The following is a 22,737-nucleotide window of genomic DNA, read 5'->3' as shown; positions in this document are numbered from 1 at the left end:
GCTGCAGATATTAAGTCTTCCAGGTGTGGTTGAATTGACAACTCAGCTGCTAATACTTGAGAATATTCTTTGGCTCCCCTTGTGTCGAATCAATAAATTTGGGTTGAATACTCTACCCTCGAAAACTGTTGCGATCCCCTATACTTGTGGGTTATCAGTGAGCTCCTCTCGGTTTGCCCCCATCTCATCTACTCTATTTCACATTGTAGCGTCCGTGCTCCCCTTCTTCTCCCACTAGCATGCGGAGGCTCCATGAGTTCCTATTATTCACCTAAGCAGCTTTTTTTTAATGAAAGAGGGTTTCCCCTCCAATTTCATTTATAGAAATCATCAAACTAGTAACATAAAGTCTTATATAACTGTATAAAAAAGAGAATAAAAGGCGCAAAGTACCAGGCATCAATCATCCCCAAATTCTAGCTACTACTCCAGGCAACATACTGCTGATGGCACACATGCCAGAAGGGGACACAAAACGCTATCACACATTTAAAACTAGCACCTAAAAAATGCCCAAAACAAGCAATCGCCCTGGAACACCAGGGAAGGAGAGGATCATCACCCCATAGACTTCATTTTCCACCTTCTCTACCAGCCATGCCCCCAGCATCAACAACTTTTCCTCTGGTTGTTTTGTCTGCAAAATATTAGCCCAATCCGAGATCCATTTGCACAGTAATGAAATTACAGTCAAAGGACCATGATGTATCTTTCTATCAAAGATGGTAACATTTCTACATTTCCGAATTACCCAAAACATTGCAGAGATGCCTACCAACACCAACTTTTTATAGTCTTTGGGAAAGGTTTTGAGCCATTTCCCAAAGCAGTCATGTAAGTTGAGAGGTATAGATTGCAGATCAAAAGCACATCTAAATAAGTTCCAGATCAGTCTAGCTACAGAACAAGAGAAGAACAAATGATCAATACTTCCATCCTGGCCACAAAATATACAACCCCCCCTTTCCAACCTCTCCTCAATAGGTTAACTCTGCTGAGGATGCTTTTCTTATTTAGTAGCTAGAGAAAGAATTTGATTTTAACTGGAACTTTCACTTCCCATAGGAATTTTTGTGGGAAGCAACTTTCAGTCTTCACCAAGTGAAGATATAGAGATTTAACCGAAAATTGCCTATCAGGTGAAAGCATCCACCTGGGAAGATGTTTTCCTCTCACTTGAGCAGCCTAGTTAGCCTGAACGTGTTCAGTAGGTTCAACCACGTCCAACCTGTGCCACTGCCGGCGCCAACCTCGCCTCCAGCTTTGATTCCGACGACCATTTGGACCGTGTCCACCACCTTCCGCCACACGAGAGCCTTAGCTTCCCCGTGACACAAACCGCACGTAAGATAGTGCCATGTAGCAATCACACCGTGAACCTCCACCGCCAGTTGAGGTCGTCAGCAACTAATTCCGGCAAGCTGACGTGGCCATAATTAGCATATGCCTAACTGCTTCAGTTCAACCCCAAACAAACAATGATACGTCTGTCCCCATGGTTAAATAACTGGCTATGATTGATGGAAATATGCCCTAGAGGCAATTAGAAAGTTGTTATTATTTTATATTTCCTTATTCATGATAAAGGTTTATTATTCATGCTAGAATTGTATTGACCGTAAATCTAAATACATGTGTGAATACATAAACAAATACCGTGTCCCTAGTAAGCCTCTACAAGACTAGCTCGTTAATCAAAGATGGTTAAGGTTTCATAACCTTGGACATGAGTTGTCGTTGATAACGGGATCACATCATTGTGAGAATGATGTGATGGACGAGACCCATCCATTAGCTTAGCATTTGATCGTACAGTTTATTGCTACTGCTTTCATGTATGTCAATTACATATTCCTTTGACTATGAGATCATGCAACTCCCGGATACCGGAGGAATGCCTTGAGTGCTATCAAGCGTCACAACGTAAATGGGTGATTATAAAGATGCTCTACAGGTATCTCCGTGGGTGTTTTGTTGGGTTGGCATGAATCGAGATTAGGATTTGTCACTCCGAGTATCGGAGAGGTATCTCTGGGCCCTCTCGATAATACACATCATAATAAGCCTTGCAAGCAAATGACTAATGAAGTTAGTCTCAGGATGATGTATTACGAAACGAGTAAAGAGACTTGCCGGTAACGAGATTGAACTAGGTATAGAGATACCGACGATCGAATCTCAGGCAAGTAACATACCAACGGACAAAGGGAATTGTGTGTGTTGTCATAACGGTTCGACCGATAAAGATCTTCGTAGAATATGCAGGAGCCAATATGGGCATCCAGGTTCCGCTATTGGTTATTGACTGGAGAGGTGTCTCGGTCATGTCTACATTGTTCTCAACCCATAGGGTCCACACGCTTAACGTTCATTGACGATATAGTATTATATGAGTTATGTGATTTGGTGACCGAATGTTGTTTGGAGCCCCGGATGAGATCACAGACATGACGAGGAGTCTCAAAATGGCCGAGAGGTAAAGATTGATATATAGGACGATGGTATTCGGACACCGAAAGTGTTCCGAAGAGTATCATGTACTTATCGGGTCATCGGAAGGTGTTTCGGGTACCCCCGGCAAAAGTTATGGGCCTTATGCGCCAAGAGAGGGAACGCACCAGCTACAAGGGGCTGGTGCGCTCCCCAGGCCGGCCTAGGAGGAGAAGGAAGGAGGGGAAGGGAAGGGAAAGTGTGGATTAGGATTCCCACTTCTTTCCCTCTCCCCATCTCTTTCCCTCCCACTTGGGCGCCTCTTATGGCTGCTCCTCCCTCCCTCCCACACACACACACATATATATATATATATTCTATTAGACACCCAGGGTGAGGAATTACTTATTCCTCACCCTCGCCAATCGACCGAGCCAGCATATTCGGCCCCAATCGCACCCATCCCCCGACCAGCCATCTCCCTGAGGTAACTTTACCAACCGGCTTGCTGTCAAAAAAAACTTTACCAATCGGTCTTGTAATATTTTTTTACAAAGCCACTACTTCCACGTTGTAAAATTACCTTGGAATCGAGGTAATCTTGCTAACCGTAAGAGCTACTAGCCAGCCCACGTTCCCGTAATTTTCTGATCTGGTGCCAACGTAACCTGCAAACTGCTCGAGGATCCTCGATGGCGAACAGCAGGAGGTCAAAGGCGGCGTCGTGATTGGGGGATTTGGTCGGCGACAAGTCACCCACGGGAGCGACGCCTCGTGTGCAGCAGCATCTGGACTCGACGGTGTGGTGGTTTGCTGGCTAGCATGCCGGTGTGCTGCTCCACGCCGTGGTGATCACAACGTTGTCTCGACGTCTGCTGGTCACCGGGCAGGTGGGGCGGGTTCCCTAGGTATTGGGCGGGTGCTGTGGATGGTGCTCACGGCAGAGCCAGCCATTGTGATTACCGCGCCGCGGTGCTGCAGTGCGTGATTGCCGCTGGGTTGATCTGGCCAACATTCATTATTGTTGGGTAAGTGAGTTCATGGGAGGAGACAGGCAACATCGTTGCTACTGCTTCAGTTTCTTTTTTGGTTTTTTAATTTCTCCCCTCCTTCATGCGCTGAATTTTTGAACAGCCTCCAGTTTGGTCTCCGGTTATCTGTAATTATGATTGAATGAGTTTACATTCTTGCGTGTGGACTGGAGAATTGATTTTCATTACAAACATTCTGTAATTTTTTGCAATCTGCCATGTTGTGGTCAATTTGCAGCACACCTAGCACCCGTTGCTTGCTTGTTCATGCGGTCTACGTCTCCACCCACCACGACGGACCACAACCAGGCCTTTGCCGCTGGGGTTCTTCAGTATGCCCCCCTCTCCGTAAATTTGCAAGAGTATGTGTACATTTATGCTCCAAACATAATTAGATTTAGTAAGGAATTTAAGTTAACTGAATTTCATCTTACAAAACGTTATGAGAGCAAGCTTGTCTATTGACCACACGATATGCCCTCCTGATAACATTAATGTAATTGGGTTATTTACTCAAATTTTTAAGCTTCCCATCCTCGTATAATCTTCTGAATTTACGTACATGAAATAAGAAGTTTTATGCTTAACTTTGTTCTTGCATAATCTGCTCATTTTGACTATTTACTTAATTCTAATATTTTTTCCCATATCTGTTTTACTACATCATTAATATTCAGAAAGTACAGCGCTAAGTCTGCAGCATATACCCCAGAATTGGTATATAACTCTAATATATCATGTAGATACGAACTTACCCTATGCACTATCAAATACGGTACATATGATTTATCCTGTTTCTCCTATCTCAAAAATAATATTCCGACCTAGCTTATTAACCATATACCAGCCCCCGCACCCAGGGTGAGGAATTACTTATTCCTCACCCTCGCCAGCTTCGATTCCGGCGACCATTTGGACCGTGTCCAGCAACTTCTATTGCGCGCGAGCCTTAGCTTCCCCATGACACAAACCACATGTAAGATAGTGCCCTGTAGCAAGCACACGGTGAACCTCCGCTGTCAGTTGAGGTCGTCAGCAACTAATTCCGGCGAGCTAATATGGACGTAAACAACATAGGCCTAACTAGTACAAATGCCCGTGCGTTGCAGCGGGCAGAAAAAATCGTAAAACCTGCTCTGTGTGCCATTACACGACATTTCATATATGTAGTTCTGATTAACATCGGTAATAAGATTACACTATTATGGATTTTTGAAGCATGAAGTGTGGATGTGAAAAAACCACCTTAATGTCTTTCATCTGATGGAAGAGTAGTGGTGCATGAAATAGTCTGTCAATCGGTTTTATTTTTTGCTTTTCGAAAAACACAAATATTAATTTATTTTTTGAAAATTTGAACAATTTATAATTTTTGATTTTTATTAGAACTAAAACATGTTTCCAAGACAAACATTTTTAACACATGATTTTTAATCAATTATTAATTTTTGTTAATTTTTGTGAACAATTTTAAATGTTTTGAAAAGGGACATTTTGGGGGGAATTTTGAGAATTTTTAAAAAAGAGTCAATATATTATAAAAATGTGGATATTTTGGAAGGGAAAACAAAGTGAAACACTCTTTATCTTAAAAAACACACACACAATGTCCGCGGTTAAGAAAAAAAAAAGATTGATGGTATCTACACCATGAAGCATCAAGTTGAGAAAGTCATAGCCTTTGTTAGCGCCTCCTTCAACTTAGCACTATCATTGGGTAGAAGAGGAGTGGTGTATCTGTTTTTAGTGGGATATACAGAGGGTCGAACTCATTTGCATTGATAGCGAGACGTTTGTGGTGACTTTATCAATCTGAAGACCCGTCGGCCGAGTCTCTCTAGGGTGAGTGTGTATGTATGTTTGTGAGTGCCTACGTTTATACGTGTTTTTCAAAAGAAGACTTCCTTTAGCCTTTGTATGCTGCAATTTAATGCGCCGTGCGTTGCACTGGAAGAAAAAAAGCATCACATTTTTAGTGACTCATTCATGATGACACTTTTCATGTTTGACACCGTGGTTGGTGTCCACAATTCAAAATTGATGAAGCCGCATCCATGTCTTTGACGGCGTCTCCTTCGGCATTGTACCATCACCGAACGGAAGAATTGTGGTGCATTGAAGTAGGATTGTTTATATATAATTTGCTTGTTAATATTCAAAAGCAAACAAGTTCGCGAAAGGGAAGTTCCTCGCTCCGCTGACGGCCGAGTCGACGGTCTCCTCCCTCTCCAACCGCGGCTGGAGAGTAGGGGGGGGGGGGGTTTGGATCTGTGCCTGACGCGTGTAGATAGTAGGGTAGTGGTCTCCGGCGGTGCTAGCGAGGTGGTGGTGCTGGCGTCGTGGTGGAATAAGGTTGTTGGAGTTCGATCCCCATCCCGGCGAGGTCCTATGTGGCAGAGTCGGTGAGCTTCCGACATGGTTTCCTCCTCGATCAGTCGGTCTGGTGAGGTTTGGTTCTCCTGGTGTGGTCTTCATGGCGGAGGTGATGGCCGGATGCGGGAAATTTGGTCCCCTGCTTCTCTCTTCGTCGTGGTAAGGTGGTTCCTAACCTTGCCATGAGGGAGTTGGGGGTAATGTGGCGGTGCCTCGGTGGATGCCGGCGGCGCATTTCGTCGTATCTTCAGGTGTTGTTTGTGGACCTTTGAACCATGTTTCTGCCGGCGTGGTCAAGCGATGGCCGTTCTTCCTTCTTCTGGCGTGTTGGTTTTTGGCCGAGGCTGGTGACTTCCGTCCGTGTTTCAGTCCGTCTGCAGGTTTCAAGATCGCGCTGGCTCTGTGTGCGAGCGGTGGCAACGGCAGCAGCGGCGCGCCCTCAGCCTAGTATTTTTTTTGTAATTTTCATTCTTTTGGGAGTGCTTTGTACCATTGGCTTGTTTTAATATAGTTCGGAGGTATTTTTCGCAAAAAAAAGCAAACAGGCTTAGTATTTATTTTAGGAAATGTTGGTTGTTTTTTGTTTGCAAGACTATATTCCGTTCCTTTTCCAAGTCACTGATCTAAGAAGCCTCTTCCTATCATCACGTGTCCTGCGGCGCGACGCCTTATCCCCCCTCCCCCTCGTTCCCACCGCTGAAATCTTATCCTCTCGACCTCTCGTCCTGTTTCTTCCTCTTCTTCCCCCTCCCTCTCACTTTCCTCATCTTCATTCGCGAGGCAACTGTGTCGACGGGTGACGTTGGAGACGATGCACGGCAGGGTGTCTTGCTGCAAGAAGCTTCCGTCGTCCGGGCGCGCTCCGATGCTGCCGGAGGAGGCGCTGTCGTGCTCGCCGCGCGCGCAAGCTGAGGGTTTTTTGCAAGGCAGGGGCTCGCTGCTGCTAGCCCGCACGAGCTGGCTCCAAGGGCCGGGCGCTACAACTTGAGGAGCTCCAAGCCGACTACCTGTTGTGGCTCTCCGGAGTTACTCATGCGACGCGGTGAGTGCTGTTTTGGTGGCTGGAGACGCTGTGCGTGTGGGGATGCAAGTGATCTTGTGGTTCTGTCATCAGCGAATCTAGTAGCCCAAATCATACTGTGTATTGACACATTTTCTATTTCTCAAGGGGCCGTCCGTCCTCCTGCTGATCGGATTGTGCTTCTTCGTTCTGTTCCCTTCTTCCTATGGTTGTTGATGCCGATTGTGTGCTTGTACTAGTTTCTTCAGTTCCCTTCCTCTGCTTGTAGATGCCTCAATCAGCTGGTGTATATAAATTGATCCTATTGATTACAAAGGAGCGAGGTGATACTATTTATTCTGATAATAAACCTATTTTTACAGCAAAACCACGCAACCGCAGTCGTTTTTATTCTTCCCCATTCGCAAATCCCCCTTCTTCCCACTCTAGCAACCCGGCCTTCCTGCCTCCAACCGTGCTTGGAGAGGAGCTCTAGCTATGCCACGAGCAGGCCATCCCAGCAGCTGCCGCCGCCCCTTTGTCCTTTTTCCTTCTCCTTCTTCTCTTTGTCACTAATCTTTGTTTTCTACAGGGAAGGAAGTCGCCATGGAACAACCCCGCCGCCTTGGAGCTCGCCCCGCCTCCGGCCCACCACCTCTCCGTCGGCCTCGATCTGTCCGCCCCGCCGCTGGATCCACGCCGGAGCAGCCGTATCCGCCGCCCAGACCACCAACCAAGAGTTGCCTCTTGCCTGTCCTGCGGTCGGGAGGAGGACGACCGAGAGGAGCACCCATTCATCCGCCGCCTTGGAGCTCGTCCTGCCTTCGGGCCGCCACCTCTCCGTTGGGCTCGATCCGTCCGTCCCGCCGCCCAGACCGCCAACCACGCGCCGCCTCTTGCCTATCCTGTGGTTGCAGCTCGAATAATAAAAACTGCAGGGCCCTTTATGTAAAAACGAATCGTTATTTGGGATTAGCCACTTAACAATAGGACCGCGGGTCGAATTCTCAGAAACAGATGGACTTTTATGAAACATCGCTACCCAATTTTCTTTATTATTAGATAAAGATAAAGGTAAAGATTGCTTCGGTTCAACCGCCAACAGTACAATGACGGGTCGGTCCCCATGGTTAAATAACTGGCTATATTTATGTTAAAATCTTATATTTACTAATCGGAGGCACCAAACGAAAATTTAATCCGTTGGATTGACTAATGATTGAATTATAACCTTCAGATGATGGGTCCAACTCTTCCACTAACGTGACGATCTGGGACTCCATCCCATGTCCTTCCCCGTTTCCAGCGTGAGGATCAGGGACTCCTCTCACCCCACCCACGTCCTTCCCTGTTTACAATTAAAAAAAGGAAAACAAACTCATATAATCGTAGCCTCCTTCCTACCTGAAAAAAGGAAACGCCAATGCAATCTGCCATACTTCTTCAGGTCTACCAGTACCCCACTGCTGGATCGCCCCTCCATGGCCTCCCCAATATCGAAGTTCCATCGATCATGCAATCGGCCTAAAACAACAAGTGATCCAGTCAAGAATCAGTCGATCCCTTCCTTAATTTCTAACCTTCTGTCGCAGCTTCAATGTTTTCAAAGTTTAAACAGGCTGCAATCTAGGTTCTCTTCTTCAGCCCATAAATTCCCAGGATTATTGGTGCAACGGGAACAAGTGTATCAAATTGCAGTTTGATGTAGATCGGGTGGCTTCTGTCTGCGGGGAACTACGGCGGACTCCTCCCATCTATCCTTTCGTCGTCCTCCGGCCAGCACAGTGCAAAGAATTACATCATGGAATAGAAGATGAGTTGGGCGGCGACACTCGATGAAGTCGACGGTAGCATCATCTTGCGTGGATGGGCGGGCAATGAGACATCATCCATGTTTTTGTTTAATTCTGGATTCTTATATTGAATTTTCGTTAGTATTTCCCAACTCTTCATGCCCTAATAGTCATATGTTCTTTTGATCTATATTGGACTGAAAACTAGACTGATTTATGATTGCCATGTCCCATGTTTTTAAAGAATCAACGGTGGTGGAGGCTCCCACCTGAAAAAAGTATTTATATATATCGGAAGTCGCTCCTTGGAGAAGCGGCAAGGCGAACCGTCACAGCTCACGGTGGGACTTCAGGAGTTCAGCAATCTGGCAATTTGAGAGGGTCAGGGCAACAATCACTCAACGGTTCCTACTTTTCCATACCAGCCAAGGATGGTTGTGTATCAGAGACAGCGGTGGAGCGAACGTTGCAAAGATGAGAACACAACACAACCATCCACGAGAGAAGTAGCAGCAGCAGCAACGGTAACAAGGCGGCAGCAAAGAAGGGGCAACATGCCCAACGGAACCACATCTGGACCATAATATGAAGCAATGCGTTCGCATATTCCTGTGTTGAACAACATAGAAGCACAATTGTATTTTCTTGGGACGAAGCCAATCAAGTTCATGTCTGCCAGTTGAACGCCGACACCCTCGGGGAAGGTGGAGGTGATAGGAGCTGGAAGTGGTGAAGGCGGATGCGTTGACAAGGCAAGTGCAACGCCATGGAGGGTTGCATGGACGTGTCAAGCTCAGCAGCTAGCACGACACAGAAGCGAACATCAACTTAGTCAGATGGTTTTGTTGTCATATTTTCATCATGAATCTTATAGTTTTTTCATGACATAAGTTCAGTTTCTATGGTGTCGCCTTTTCTCTACTTGCAAAATTTGTTCAAGTATTGTTTTGGAGTCCAAAAGTTAGAAGAACTGTATACTCTATCGAGGTTTAGCACGAATAGTCGAAGTTGTGCGCATTGGGTTATTTTGCAACCTTGCTATCCGCCGGGGATCCTTGGTCATGTTCCATTCTGCAAAAGGTAATTACTGAGAATTTTCTTGCAACCAGTACTCTAAAATCAGTTTTTTCTTTGTTGGTTATATTTCGCGATTAATTTGATGTACAATTCTGGGATCAGATTTCACAAACATTAAGTCACTTCAAATAAATTAGTAATTTATATTTGAAGACGTTTATGGATGGTCTAGGGGATTCCAGCATGGCTGCAGCTCTGATTTTATTGAACATATTTCTCCTTATATACCTTGATCTCATATTTCGGGATATACACACCTAGAAGGTTATGAGTTCAAAAAAAAAAATTTAACCTCTATTATAACCTGAATTCTTAAGAACGCAGCTGCGCTTGTTCGTTGTCTCGAGCGCACGCTCTTGTCCACTGTCTCCCTCCCTCACGTGGTCCCCTAATGGATAGTAGAAATAAAACCTACCCAAGGGGCCCACAGAGAGGACTTAACGTGTAGGGAAAAGCACATGGTCACTGCGTTTCCGCGTGCCTTCCCGTCCTTGACTTATCAGCAAGTTCTCACGTGCATGCATTTAGTTTACGTTTTTCAATTTTCAAAAAGCTATAACTTTTAAACCGAACATCAAAATCAAGATCTGTTTTCACCACTAGGTTCCCCGCGACGAGCTCTTCAAAACTAGATCCCATACGAGTATGTTTCGACTAAATTTTTTTCTCGAGCAACTTTGGGTGCTAAGGAAGCAACTTTAGTGTTATATGAAAGCAACTTCTTGTTAGTGTGTGAAGTATGACTGCCTATCATCAAAGACCCCTTCAAAGTTGGCTATCATGACTACGAAGTTAACTAGCTTCATCTCTAAGTTTCGTACCATAACTAGCAAGTATTCTACCATAACTAGCTTCACCTCCAAGTTTATAGTATAGCTGGCAACTTAGTATTTCGAGCTAGGCTTACATTTACACTAAGCTTGTTGCTATGACTAGCGAGTAGCTTAATGGCATGCTTAGTTGCTTACAATACTTTTAGGTATGGTAAGCAACTTAGTTTCAGGCAACTTAGCAACACTAATCTGCAACTTTGGTATGTATTGTAGGCAACTGAAATAGTAATTGCAAGCAACTAATATCACTGGTAATCAACTTCAGAGTGTTGTAGGCAACTTAGAAAAGCAATGATAAGCAATTTCATACTATATGTATGCGACTAATTTGTAAAGTTAGGCAACTAAGCAGCAATGCTAGGAAACTAATTACCAATAGCAGGCAACTAAGCATCACTGGTAGGCAACTTTATAGTGTTGTAGGAAACTTAGAAAAGCAATGGTAAGCAACTTCAAACTATATCTAGGCAACTATTTTGTAAAGTTAGGCAACTGAGCAGCAATGGTAGGCAACTAATTACCAATAGCAGGCAACTAAGCATCACCGGTAGGCAACTTTATAGTGTTATAGGCAACTTAGAAAAGCAAGGATAAACAACTTCACACTATATGTAGGCAACTGGTCAACAATGGTAGGCAACTAGGCATCAATGATAGGAAATTCGATAGTATTTATAGACAACTGAGCAGCCACGATAGGTAATTTGGGATAATGTTAGCAAATTAACAGGTGCACGTAGTGCAGTGAAGTTGCTTGCATGTAGCACTACCTCATGTTTCGTGTGATTTTTCTCATTCTTTTTACACAAACCAACCTAATGGGTAGTCCTACTAGGCAAAAAAGAAGGAGCTACTTCCCTATAGTGCTACTTAGAGGTGAAACAAATCATTGTTGGTCATGGTAACTAATTTAGAAGGACTCCCGACTCATAGGTAGTCATATTAGGCAATAAAAAGGAGTTGCTCTCCTATAGCACTAAAGTTGCCTCTATAGCATCCAAAGTTGCTCTAAAATAAACTTTGTCGAAACCTACCCATATGGGATCTAGTTTTGAAGAGCTCGTCAAGAGAAACCCAGCGGTGAAAGCGGATCTTCATTCGGATGCTTGAATCAAAAGTTATAGCTTTTTAAATTTTTTGAAACCCGAAAATTAATGCACGTGGGCTCTTGACTGAGGCAACGTGAGGTTGAAGGCTCATGTACTTTCCTTTTTTGACAGAGTAGGATGACATGGCACATAGGTTTCCTAATATAGAGGGTATGCTCGGGCACTCCATCTAGCGCCCGCGCGCTGCCTATCCACGTCCCTATTATAATGGGGATGCGCCTATTTTATAGTGGACTGACACTCGACTCAAGAGGCAGAAATATCACATGCTGAGTTTGTCGTCTTAGTATCTTCACCTATTACGTGATAAAGTCAAAGTCCACATTTACTTCTACATCTATTGTTAGTGTTACAAATCTAGCATGATTAGACACAAAATGATGCCTGCAATGCATAAGCCAGGACAAGTTTACCCTGCTTCTAAATATGGCATATATTTTTAATTTCACCGATTCTAAAGTTGTGGTATAACTTCCATTAATGCCGTAGTTGCTCATGAGAATATGGTGCAAAGAAACTATGGAGACTTCGGTATAGGTTGTGCTTATTACCTTTTCCATAACATTCAAGGATGTAGCACATTAAGATAAATGGTTTTGACTACTTGGTGGGTCGCACTTCCAATGCCCATCCCATGTGAAAATTTCCCAATTGTTCTCTGTCGAAGAAAATCTTTGGATAAACCCTATTGGTACTTGATTTATATAAGTTATAGCGTACACTCTTATTTTAGAACTCTATTGCACTTTCGGCTTTTTTTTCCTAGAGTTTTCTGTTTCTCTGTCATACCAACAATGCCATCAAAAAGGGATGTTGATAGTATCCTATGAAAATTGATAGTGTACGTATTTTGTATTCAAGATGCTAAAGAGGTATTTGTTTAAATTATGACAATATCCTACTTGATAACTGTTTTAATATAGCATTACTAATCCTATTCACTCAACTTTAATTTCATCCCATGGCCTACTAATTTTCAAAACTATTTGTTTCAACTTTTCCATACCTCAGATAAACAATTGTATTACTTTCTACGGTTGCTAAAGTTTATGTTGTAAAAAAAATAAGCAGGTAAATGTCCAATTATACCAATAGATAATAGCCAAACTCATCATTGAAAAATGATTAGAAATAATTCCAAAGTTTCTCACTAAATATTTTTCAAAAGCAAAAAGCCTAAATGTTACTCAATGATGTATATATAAAACAACCACTGCCGAGCATAAATAGTAACATTCGATCCAAAAAAATATGTTTTCAATAGTCTCTATTCAAAAGCAACATATTCATTTTCATATAATATTGAAAATCGTCAAGCAAACAACACACAAGAAATGTTACCGATTTTTAAATGGATGTATGATCTTCAAAAAAGCTAGCCCGTGCTGATGCACGGGTTGTTGACTAATGGGGTTAACCACAACGAGTCCCACATGTGGCTGCATGTAAAGATAAGTCAGGGAGATCAGGTTGACCAGCAGCACCGTCTATGGTCCGCCACATGGACCTGCCATCAGGACCCACTAGTCAGGCTTTCATTCAAAATTTTCTAATGGAGCAATCAGTGTTTTTCGCAAACTGAGCACAATGGTGGCGGTTTTCTGAAAAAAATGAAAGGTGGTGGTTTTCTGAACGAGGGTATTCAACTATAGTGTTTTTTTTGTAATTTACTCAACATCATATATCTACATGTTTTTGCGTTGCACCTTGTTTAGGATAGGGGACTCTTTATTTTCTTTAGAAACACATTACTCTTCATCGTTGCTATAATGTATCTGGGTGCGGAAAAACCATTCTCAGTTACAAACGCAGAAACTCACGTACACCTCGTTCACATATTCAACCCTATGAATACTCACCCACACACTCAATCCCTACAAGCACCTACGAGGATGTAAAAAAAAACCACGCGGCCACTCCCTAGCCCCTGCGCCCCTTCCCCCGTGGGTGACCCAGGCAGCGGCGCCAGATCCCGCCGCACGGTACCTCCTCCTCCTTCCCTCGCCGCAGCCGCCAGGGCAAAGCCCCTGGCTGTGGCTAGCGTCGGGGCGCCTTTTCTCCTCGCCTCGGTGGTGTTTGGCGCAGGGCGACCAGCCTGTGCGGAGGCATCGGCACTACTGGGAAAAGCCTTATAGGTGAACTCAAAAGAGTGGCGGCGAGATGACTCAGATGAGGCACCCGCCACCGCTAGTTAGCAAACGTAGTAGTGGCAAGGTATTGGATTAGTTGAAATAGGCCAACTCTCCTCTCCCTTCAAAGGTTATAAGTGATGATCATATATCTTGTTGTACACTTCTATGAAATAGCAAGGAGGAATATAGTCATCAATTTTCCACCCTATTTTATAGATGACACTAATGCCATGGCAACATGGTAATCCTGAGAGCTGCCAATACCTACATGAGCAAGTCCATTGCTGCAAGTTCACTGTAAATTTGAATTTCTCATGCTCTTGCACTTCAAAGCCATCTTTCCCATTCCACATTACATGACAGAAACCCGATCTCCTTATGTTTTTCTTTAGTTTTTCAAAAATGTTGGGACCTATAGTTCCTTTCTAGTTAATTGAATTCCATCTATTTTCTTGTATTCCGACCATAATTTTGCATCTGATCCACTCAAGAATAGAGATGGGTACCTAGCTAATAGGATGTAGTTGTTGAAAGACTCACACATGTTGTTACCCACTGAATCATAATTGGACTCTAGTTTCATGTACACCCTGCTCCAATGAACTAGATCAGTGTCCATCATGTCTTTAGCACCCTCAACAGGGAACTGTGCTAGCCTTGCCATGTTGTAGTTGAAACTCACTTTGTTTGGAGATTTTGCACATCTCCAAAACCTTTTCTGAAGATCATGGTCAGGGTGTTTTTTCCTTCCAATTAGCATATACGTGTGTTGCACACATTATATGCTCAGCTTTAGGGAAAATGTCATCAATTGCTCCTATAAGTTGCTTTTGCTGATCTAACATAAATACCCACCCATCTGCTTGATTACCTATTTCAAGTCCTTGTTTAATATTGAAAGAAACTAAAACCATGAATCAAGGTCTCTTTCTCCACAAAAGCCCAAGCAATAGGATACATCTGGTTATTTGCATCTCTTCCTATATCACACAACATCTACCCATAACAAGCACCTTTGAAAAAACAACCTTCAAGGCCAGCAAAGTTTCTACAACCTGCCAGGAAACCTTTCTCAAGGCATCAAAACACATGTAAAACCTTTGAAATACATATGATCGATCCTTTTCATCTTGGTCCAACTTTACCGCAACTGTGCTTCCAGGGTTATTTCTTAAGAGCTCTAACTGATACTTACACATTTTGGAGTACTCCCGTTCAGTGGAATGAAATCGTTTCTACATGACCATTCTCTTTGCCTTCTTACACTATGCAACTGTCACATCAGTAGATAGGTTCTCTAGTACAATTTTCCTCAAATCCTCTAACTTCCAACTGGGATTTGCTCCTATAAGCCAGCCATATATACTTTGTAGCAATAACAGATGATGTAACAAATTTGTTGTCTCTTCTTGGAATGCAGTGGTTGTGGCACCCCGGCTCAGAGCAACCGGTTTACCTTGCATTGCCAGCCCAAAGATCAAGTCTTCTGGCAACACACAACATCTTGGTACAAAAAACAACCGCTTTATTGATGCTAGCGGAAACATAGTTCGATATTACATCAAGTAGCGAGGCCAAGCGGCACACACGGTGCGGCTGAACAATATGTACATTATTTAGTGAACATAAAGGGGCCTCGATTACGACAACTACGCGACAGCGGAACGACGACGAATCAGAACTCCATGGCACAGGGACACCGATGTGGACACAATCTAGACACAGGCAACACTCCGATCCGGTAAGACTTTCCTGAAATCTGGCATGACACGCCAGGTCAATACATTGAATGTACTTGCAAGCTCACAACAAGCATAAACATAGTGGCAAACAATATCATGATATTTAATCAAGTTAAATGCAATGCAATAACCCACTACTGATGCAGTGAATCAAACTTGTGCACCGAGTCCCTCGGACTCTCTTACCAAACGGGTTACCTCGTAACCAAACGGTGATCATACCTGGATCACGAACGAAACCAACACTTTGGTTCCCACACAATTATCTTCATGATCTTACAAGCATCATTACTTAACCAGTGCCAAGCATATAAATTTAGTGTGCAGGATTACTTATTAATGTTGATCCATGGTGTGACTTACTCATGAGTTATGTCCGTAACCGAGGACGCGGCTATCGATAGATTTAAATAACACTCTGCAGAGGTTAGCACACTGTACCCACATCACGGAACTCATGGCCTCGTCTTCCCATTCGGGTGGACCAACGGCATTCCGACAGAACCCTCCCATTGCCATGACACTCTCCCGGCCACTCCGACTAACTCCCTTATGGGCTAAGTCATGGGTGGCCCCGTGCCTACCAAAGGCATCAACGACCACCGTCGTGGCAAATCTTAACCGGTCACATATGGGGACAAGGTACCATAACAACAAACAGGCACACAAGGTTATGTCTGCTTATCGGGCTAGGGTACCACACGCCCATAACCTTCCCTCGTTGGAGGTACTGACTAGAGGCATGACAACAGACCGAATAAAGGCCTTCCCATAAAGGCAAATGTGGTTGCACTGGGAAAAACTCGATTCAGTGGCACCATGACTCGATCATCGTTATGTTCAAGTTGGATTAACGTCAGTTTTAACTTGAAATCAAATAACTTGAGTCACGCTATATGCCATGAACATGCAACCATCCGACATGCATCACATAACACTTAGAGTAAACAGATCAACATCATCAAGTTTTGTACTTGCACTAGTCATCACCAAACTCTACTTCACTGGTTTTTCACACTCATCATTTTTAATTATGACACTAACTTATTAAAATTAATTCCTCGCATATCAAAATAATACCGATGCTAGCCATATCATGACCACATCACAATCAAAAATACTTCTACTAACTCATACTAGTCTAGGTACTCAAACACTACTGTAAACTAAACATTTCGCGCGACCACTTTGGGCGAGCGAGGACGAGCACAGGAGGCAGGTGGCGACGAGAGTACGGGCACGGGCACACTGTATGCTTGGCCGCGTCATGCCCGTGCTCGCTGCGACGTGCTCCAGCATCGACGAGCGCCAGGGCAGAGTTAAGTGCATCAAGACGATGATCGTGGCGAGGTTTGGCAAGGCACAGCGAGCTGGGAAGCGAGCACATGCGAAACAGGAGCGTCGGCGGCGTCCAGAGCGCGTCGACAAGCAGGTTGGCACGGTGCACACACGTGGTCACCGCGTGAACTCTGGCATAGAGCCACGCTGTGCATTGAATTCGTGTCTGGCGTGTAGTCCTTGATGGTTTGGGTTGCGCCAATGCTCTGAGTTGATCACAAGTGAGCTGTGCGAGTGGGTTTCTTCCTGACAAGTTTTTGGACAGAAACCTATGTAATATTTATGCTCAGGAAGGTGTGCCAAGGTTCAAAGAATATTTGGTAATTTTATCAGATTTTTTTGGGCAAGAAAAATGAGGATTGCTTTGGAGCATATGTTGCTGAAGTGAGGTTTTGAAGGGAAAATGAATATTTTTCATTTATGAAAAATATTCCTAGGGCCATTCTGGGACATTTCAGAGAGGGAATGCTGGTTTTTGAGAGAGATGGGTCACTTGGGTGAAAATCAAGGATATGCCCGAGTGTTTAAGTCCAACTGAGTTGATTAAAAAAATTCAAATTCAAATCAAATGGCAAGAAAATCCAGAAAAAGAAGGAGGGCAAAAACCAGGCTGTCACAGTGGTGCTGATCTACAAAGGCAGACACTTGTAGCCACTTATTTCTACTAGTTTTAGAAGCATAGATCATCCAATTGTAACCAGGCCAAGTACACTTTGCAACAACCTTTTTGATTTTCATCCTTTGTGAAAGCAACATGCACATGCCTTTTAATGCCACTGTGTGTGAGCGAGGACGAGCACAGGAGGCAGGTGCGACGAGAGCGGGGGCACGGGCGCACTGTACGCTTGGCCGCATCGTGCCCGTGCTCGCTGCGACGAGCTCCGGTGTCGACGAGCGCCAGGGCGGAGTTAAGTGCATCAAGACGATAATTGTGGCGAGGTTTGGCAAGGCACGGCGAGCTGGGAAGCGAGCACGCGCGAAACAGGAGTGTTGGCGGCATCCAGAGCGCGTCGACAAGCAGGTTTGCACGGTGCACACGCGTGGTCACAGCTTGAACTCTGGCATAGAGCCATGCCGTGCATTGAAGTCATGTCTGGCGTGTAGTCCTTGATGGTTTGGGTTGCGCCAATGCTCTGAGTTGATCACAAGTGAGCTGTGCGAGTGGGTTTCTTCCTGACAAGTTTTTGGACAGAAACTTGTGAGGTTAACTGAGAGAGATCTAGGAGGAGTTCAGGGCTGATTTTTGATGGTTAGTAGTTTCTTAGAAGGGTAATGAAGCCCTAAAAATTTCAGCTTCATTGGATCAAAGAAAAATGCACTTCCTGTAGAAACTGCATTTTCTAACCAAAACAGAAATGATTTTCTGTAGCAAAAAATATTCCAAAGACCTATGTAATACTTTTGCTCAGAAAGGTGTGCCAAGGTTCAAAGAATATTTGGGAATTTTATCAGATTTTTGTGGGCAAGAAAAATGAGGGTTGCTTTGGAGCATATGTTGCTGAAGTGAGGTTTTGAAGGGAAAATGAATATTTTTCATATTCCTAGGGCCATTTTGGGACATTTCAGAGAGGGAATGATGGTTTTTGAGAGAGATGGGTCACTTGGGTGAAAATCAAGGATATGCCCAAGTGTTTAAGTCTAACTGAGTTGATTCAAAAAATTCAAATTCAAATCAAATGGGAAGAAAATCCAGAAAAAGAAGGAGGGCAAAAACCAGGCTGTCACAGTGGTGCTGATCTACAAAGGCAGACACTTGTAGCCACTTATTTCTACTAGTTTTAGAAGCATAGATCATCTGGTTGTAACCAGGCCAAGTACACTTTGGAACAACCTTTTTGATTTTCATCCTTTGTGAAAGCAACATGCACATGCCTTTTAATGCCATATTTTATTAGAGCTTTCTTCATTTGATGCCTTCCTCTTAAAACCATTCCAATCTCAAATGTAGGTATTTCTGATTTGCTGTCGTATCTCTTCCACCGAATTTTCCTTCTCACAATCTGGGTGCCCCGTCACAATCTGATGAAACACCATCATCTTCTATCCCATCCAACTTTTCATCACCAGACAATCCTTCAGTGAAATTATTATCTTTGATGACAGGACCAACAACATCCCCTAATTTCTTTGCTCTCTTCTGCCTCCTAATTTCCCTTGCTAATTTCCTAGCTTCCTCTGCCTTTGATACTTCAGCAGAACTGTGCTATGAAAGAGGCTGGTAGTCAATATCACTCTCTTCATCACCTTCCTCTCCTTCTTTTTCATCAACAGGTATTACATGTTTTGCACTTGTTCCACATTTGAAATGATCTACACATACATACTCCAATTCAGAAGCCGTTGTTGTTGTGTCTCTCTCTGCAGACTTTGGCATTCTTGCTCTCTCTGATGGAGCTGCTGCTGGTGTTTGTCTCTCTGGTAAAGGTGTCTATATCTCTACTGCTGGTGTTTGTTTCCCTGCAGAACTTATATTCTTTGTAAACTTTACTCTCTCTACAGGAGCTGGTGCTGGTGGTGTTACTACAGTTGGAGCTGGTGTTGCTGTAATTGGAGTTTTTGCTGCTGTTGATAATTGAGTTGTTGCTGTTGTTGATATCTCAATAGGTACTTTTCTCCTTTTAACTAGTAGTTTAGCAGGTATACTTTTCATAATCTTCACTGGGCTCTCATATGTACTCACAAAGTTTTGAGCATAATTTATTATCCTCAAATTTTCTTTCTCAGAAGCTGTCCTTTTCATACCCACCACAACTTCTGTCACTTGCTTCTAACAATCTTCTTTTTCCTCAAGATGTTTCACATCTCTAACTAATGCACACTATGTTATAAACATCTCATCCACCTTTTCAGTGTCCACAACCCCCACATTTATCAAAGCAAATTTGGTACCTTTATGATTAGAGTAAGTTTCATCTACTAAAACTGGTAGTTTATCAAGTGTGTTATCCAACTGCCTCACTTGTTTAGAAATTGCCCGTTCCCCCACATAGATTTCTTCCCATAACCCTACAACTGTTGCATGCTCCATCTTATACATGGTTGCTTCATCATGTATGAACATCAAACCATCATTAAAAGTTTTCCCTAGAGCAAGCGAGTGCATTTTATAACTAAACCCCCCGCAATGTCCTCTTTCAACATGATACATGTGCTCTGAATATGATACTAAATTCTCATAGTTCAAATTCTTTGTAACCACAAAAATCCTTGCCATCAGTCCTGCATTTGTATTCAAGAAAGCCACTCACTGTCTCAAATTTCCCAAAGTAGTGCAATGAAACCCCAAATTCATCATCTGCAAGTGCCTCATCACCACAACCCGCCCAAAAAGAGACAAACTTTATGCCAGTGCCTCATCAACACACCAAATTCTCTTCTCAATGACAATCTGCCCAAATATTGTTTCACCCATTCCCCCTGCACCTGCACACAAAACCACCAGCTTTGCCAACAATGCACCTGATCGATCTGGTACCTCTGGTGTCCTCAAGATCTGCCATGGATGATTTTTACCCAAAACCCTTGCCGTTGATTGATTTTAGGAGACACTGGAAATAGAGAGAGAGAGAGAGAGAGGACTCATCGGCGGGCGGAAAAGCCGACACGTAGTTGACGCCATGTGGCCGCCGGGCGGTGCTGACGCTGGCTGGGTAGTACACGGCGGCATAGTCGAGGCAGCACAAGACAAAGAAGAGGAAAAAAATCAACGCGGCAACGGAATGGAAGCACCTTAATTTTACGAAAACACTAACGCCCACACATGTGGCACTTCTCCAACTCGCCCACATGCCTGGATCGCCGTTGATTGTTTTTTGCATGAATCCTGACATGAAAAGGTGGATTTGGTGTGCCACGTAGGACAAGCCCCGTGTGTGGTGTGTAGGTAGTTCGCCCGCACGCCGGTTTTTCCTCCGACGATAGCGGTTACGACTCGGGGCGTGCGGTGGAACTGCCGTCGCGCTGTAACATCCCAAATTTCCAATTTGGAATGTTATGCATTAGATCATCATTGCATATCATATTTTATTGCATTTTGGCTTGATCCTAGAAATTTTACGCAACTCAAGGACCCACGGAGAGAGTTGGGAATTTCGATATTTTCATATTTGAGTTTACTCGAATTTTGAAAAGAGGATCGTTTGATTTTAATTATTTTCTCTTCGAATATTTTTTTTATAAAAATAAAAGGGAGAGGATAAAATGACTTCCTCAAAATAAAGAAATATTGGATATTTAATATTAAAATCAAATAAGAATTTTATGGGGAATTTTATCGCTATTTTATTTGAATTAGGAAAAATATGCGTTTTTCAAAATTGCATTAGAGTCCCAAATAAATGTTCACCTTGTCCGGTAGATTTTTAGAGGACGGGAAAAATTTATCTCAGGATTTTTGGAGTCCGTTTAGTATATCTTTTATTCATTTTTCTGCACGGAATATTTTTAAAAAAGGAAACCGACTTTGGGCCGTATCCGCCCGGGACTCCGCCCGGGGGAGGCTTTATAAGCCACCGAGGCGAGCCCCGCAGCCCATCAGCCGCCGCCGCCGAAACCCTAGTCGCCGCCCGCGCCAGCCCGCCGCCGCCGCCTGCGCCGCGCGCCGCCGACACCGCCTGCCGCCCCGCGCCGCCTCGCCGCCCGCGCCGCCGGAGCCGCCACCCGCCGCCCCACGCCGCCACCCGCCGCCGCCCGACCCCGCCGTTGGAGCCGTCCGCCGCCGCCGTCTCGCTGGACTTCGCCGGAGGTAGCCGCCGCCGCCTCGGTTTCGCGAGAAAACCGGTTGGTTTTTTCGAAACCCTAGATGCGTTTTTTTATTATTTAGATCGGGTTTTTTTTCGGTTTAGTTATTTAGCGAACGCCCGTTCGTTAGTTCGTTTTAACGAACGGTTTTCACCGTTAAGCCGCAGAAAGCGAACGTTCGTTCTTTAGCCTGTTCGTCAGCTTTTTCTTTTCCTCAGATTTTCCGCGATTATTTTCGATCGTGATTTCTGATCCGGTTTTCGTTTTAGTTTATCTTTTTGCTCGTTTATCGGAATCAGGCGATTCAAGCGCCTAGAGGTTTGTCTCGAAGCCCTCTTTCTGTTTAATCAACTTAAACAAGTTTTTGCTACTGTAAAATTTGACTTTAGTCCAGAATAGTAAACGGAGCTTGTTTCTTTCGCAGTTTGAGTTTTGTTGCTTCGTTTGATTTGATTGTTTTTACAAACCGGAGTTCTTAAGTTGAACTTTCTGGTTAGATCTTCTTATTTGAGTTTTACCCGTGCATCTTGCTTCATTGCTTATTGTATGCTTATTTGTTTGCGATTGAGTACCCGGAGTGCGAAGCGTGCTACTACGAGTCTCTAGGGTTCACGGATCATCAGCAAGGCAAGTAACACTTTGATCATACCTCTTTACTACCCAGTTTTATTGCATTAGATCAATCCTCAAACATTTGCATGGTTAGGATCTGATTAAATTGTGGGTTTGGGAAGTAGATGAGGTAGTACCTATACACCTGTTTAATATCAAACCTATGGGAGTTACTTATACGTATATTGCTATGCTATGCTCGTAGACGTGGATTGGGTTTGAGTGTATTCATGACAGATGTGAGTATTGTTAATTAATGGTTAACTTAAGGTGGCAACTTTAATACACATCTGGGTGGATTGAGGCACCTGGGGAATCCAGTGATTGCCTGTATTTTTGGAAATCCCGGGGTACCGTGTGATTCTCCTATGGACTGCCACCCAGGCTCAAAGGGATCGTAAGCTTATTCATGCTGGAAACTTCCGTGTGCTTCTAGTGGAGAAGAAGGATGGATCGTTAAGGATGGTTGTTGATTATCGAGGATTGAATGAGGTGACGATCAAGAACAAGTACCCGCTGCCGATGAT

General features: G+C 43.9%; 1 long non-coding RNA gene across 1 annotated transcript; it reads left to right on the top strand.

The window, feature by feature from the left end:
- Positions 1-6,487: 6,487 nt before the first annotated feature.
- LOC123050986 (uncharacterized) lies at positions 6,488-7,944 on the top strand. The gene is made up of 2 exons (XR_006423880.1): positions 6,488-6,876; positions 7,427-7,944. It is a non-coding gene; the product is annotated as an uncharacterized lncRNA (long non-coding RNA).
- The last annotated feature ends 14,793 nt before the right edge of the window (positions 7,945-22,737 follow it).

The sequence above is a fragment of the Triticum aestivum genome, chromosome 2D, assembly GCF_018294505.1.
Source record: "Triticum aestivum cultivar Chinese Spring chromosome 2D, IWGSC CS RefSeq v2.1, whole genome shotgun sequence".
NCBI lineage: Eukaryota > Viridiplantae > Streptophyta > Magnoliopsida > Poales > Poaceae > Triticum > Triticum aestivum.
The sequence above is the reverse complement of the archived record's forward strand: the minus strand, read 5'-3'. Positions and strand labels throughout refer to the sequence as shown.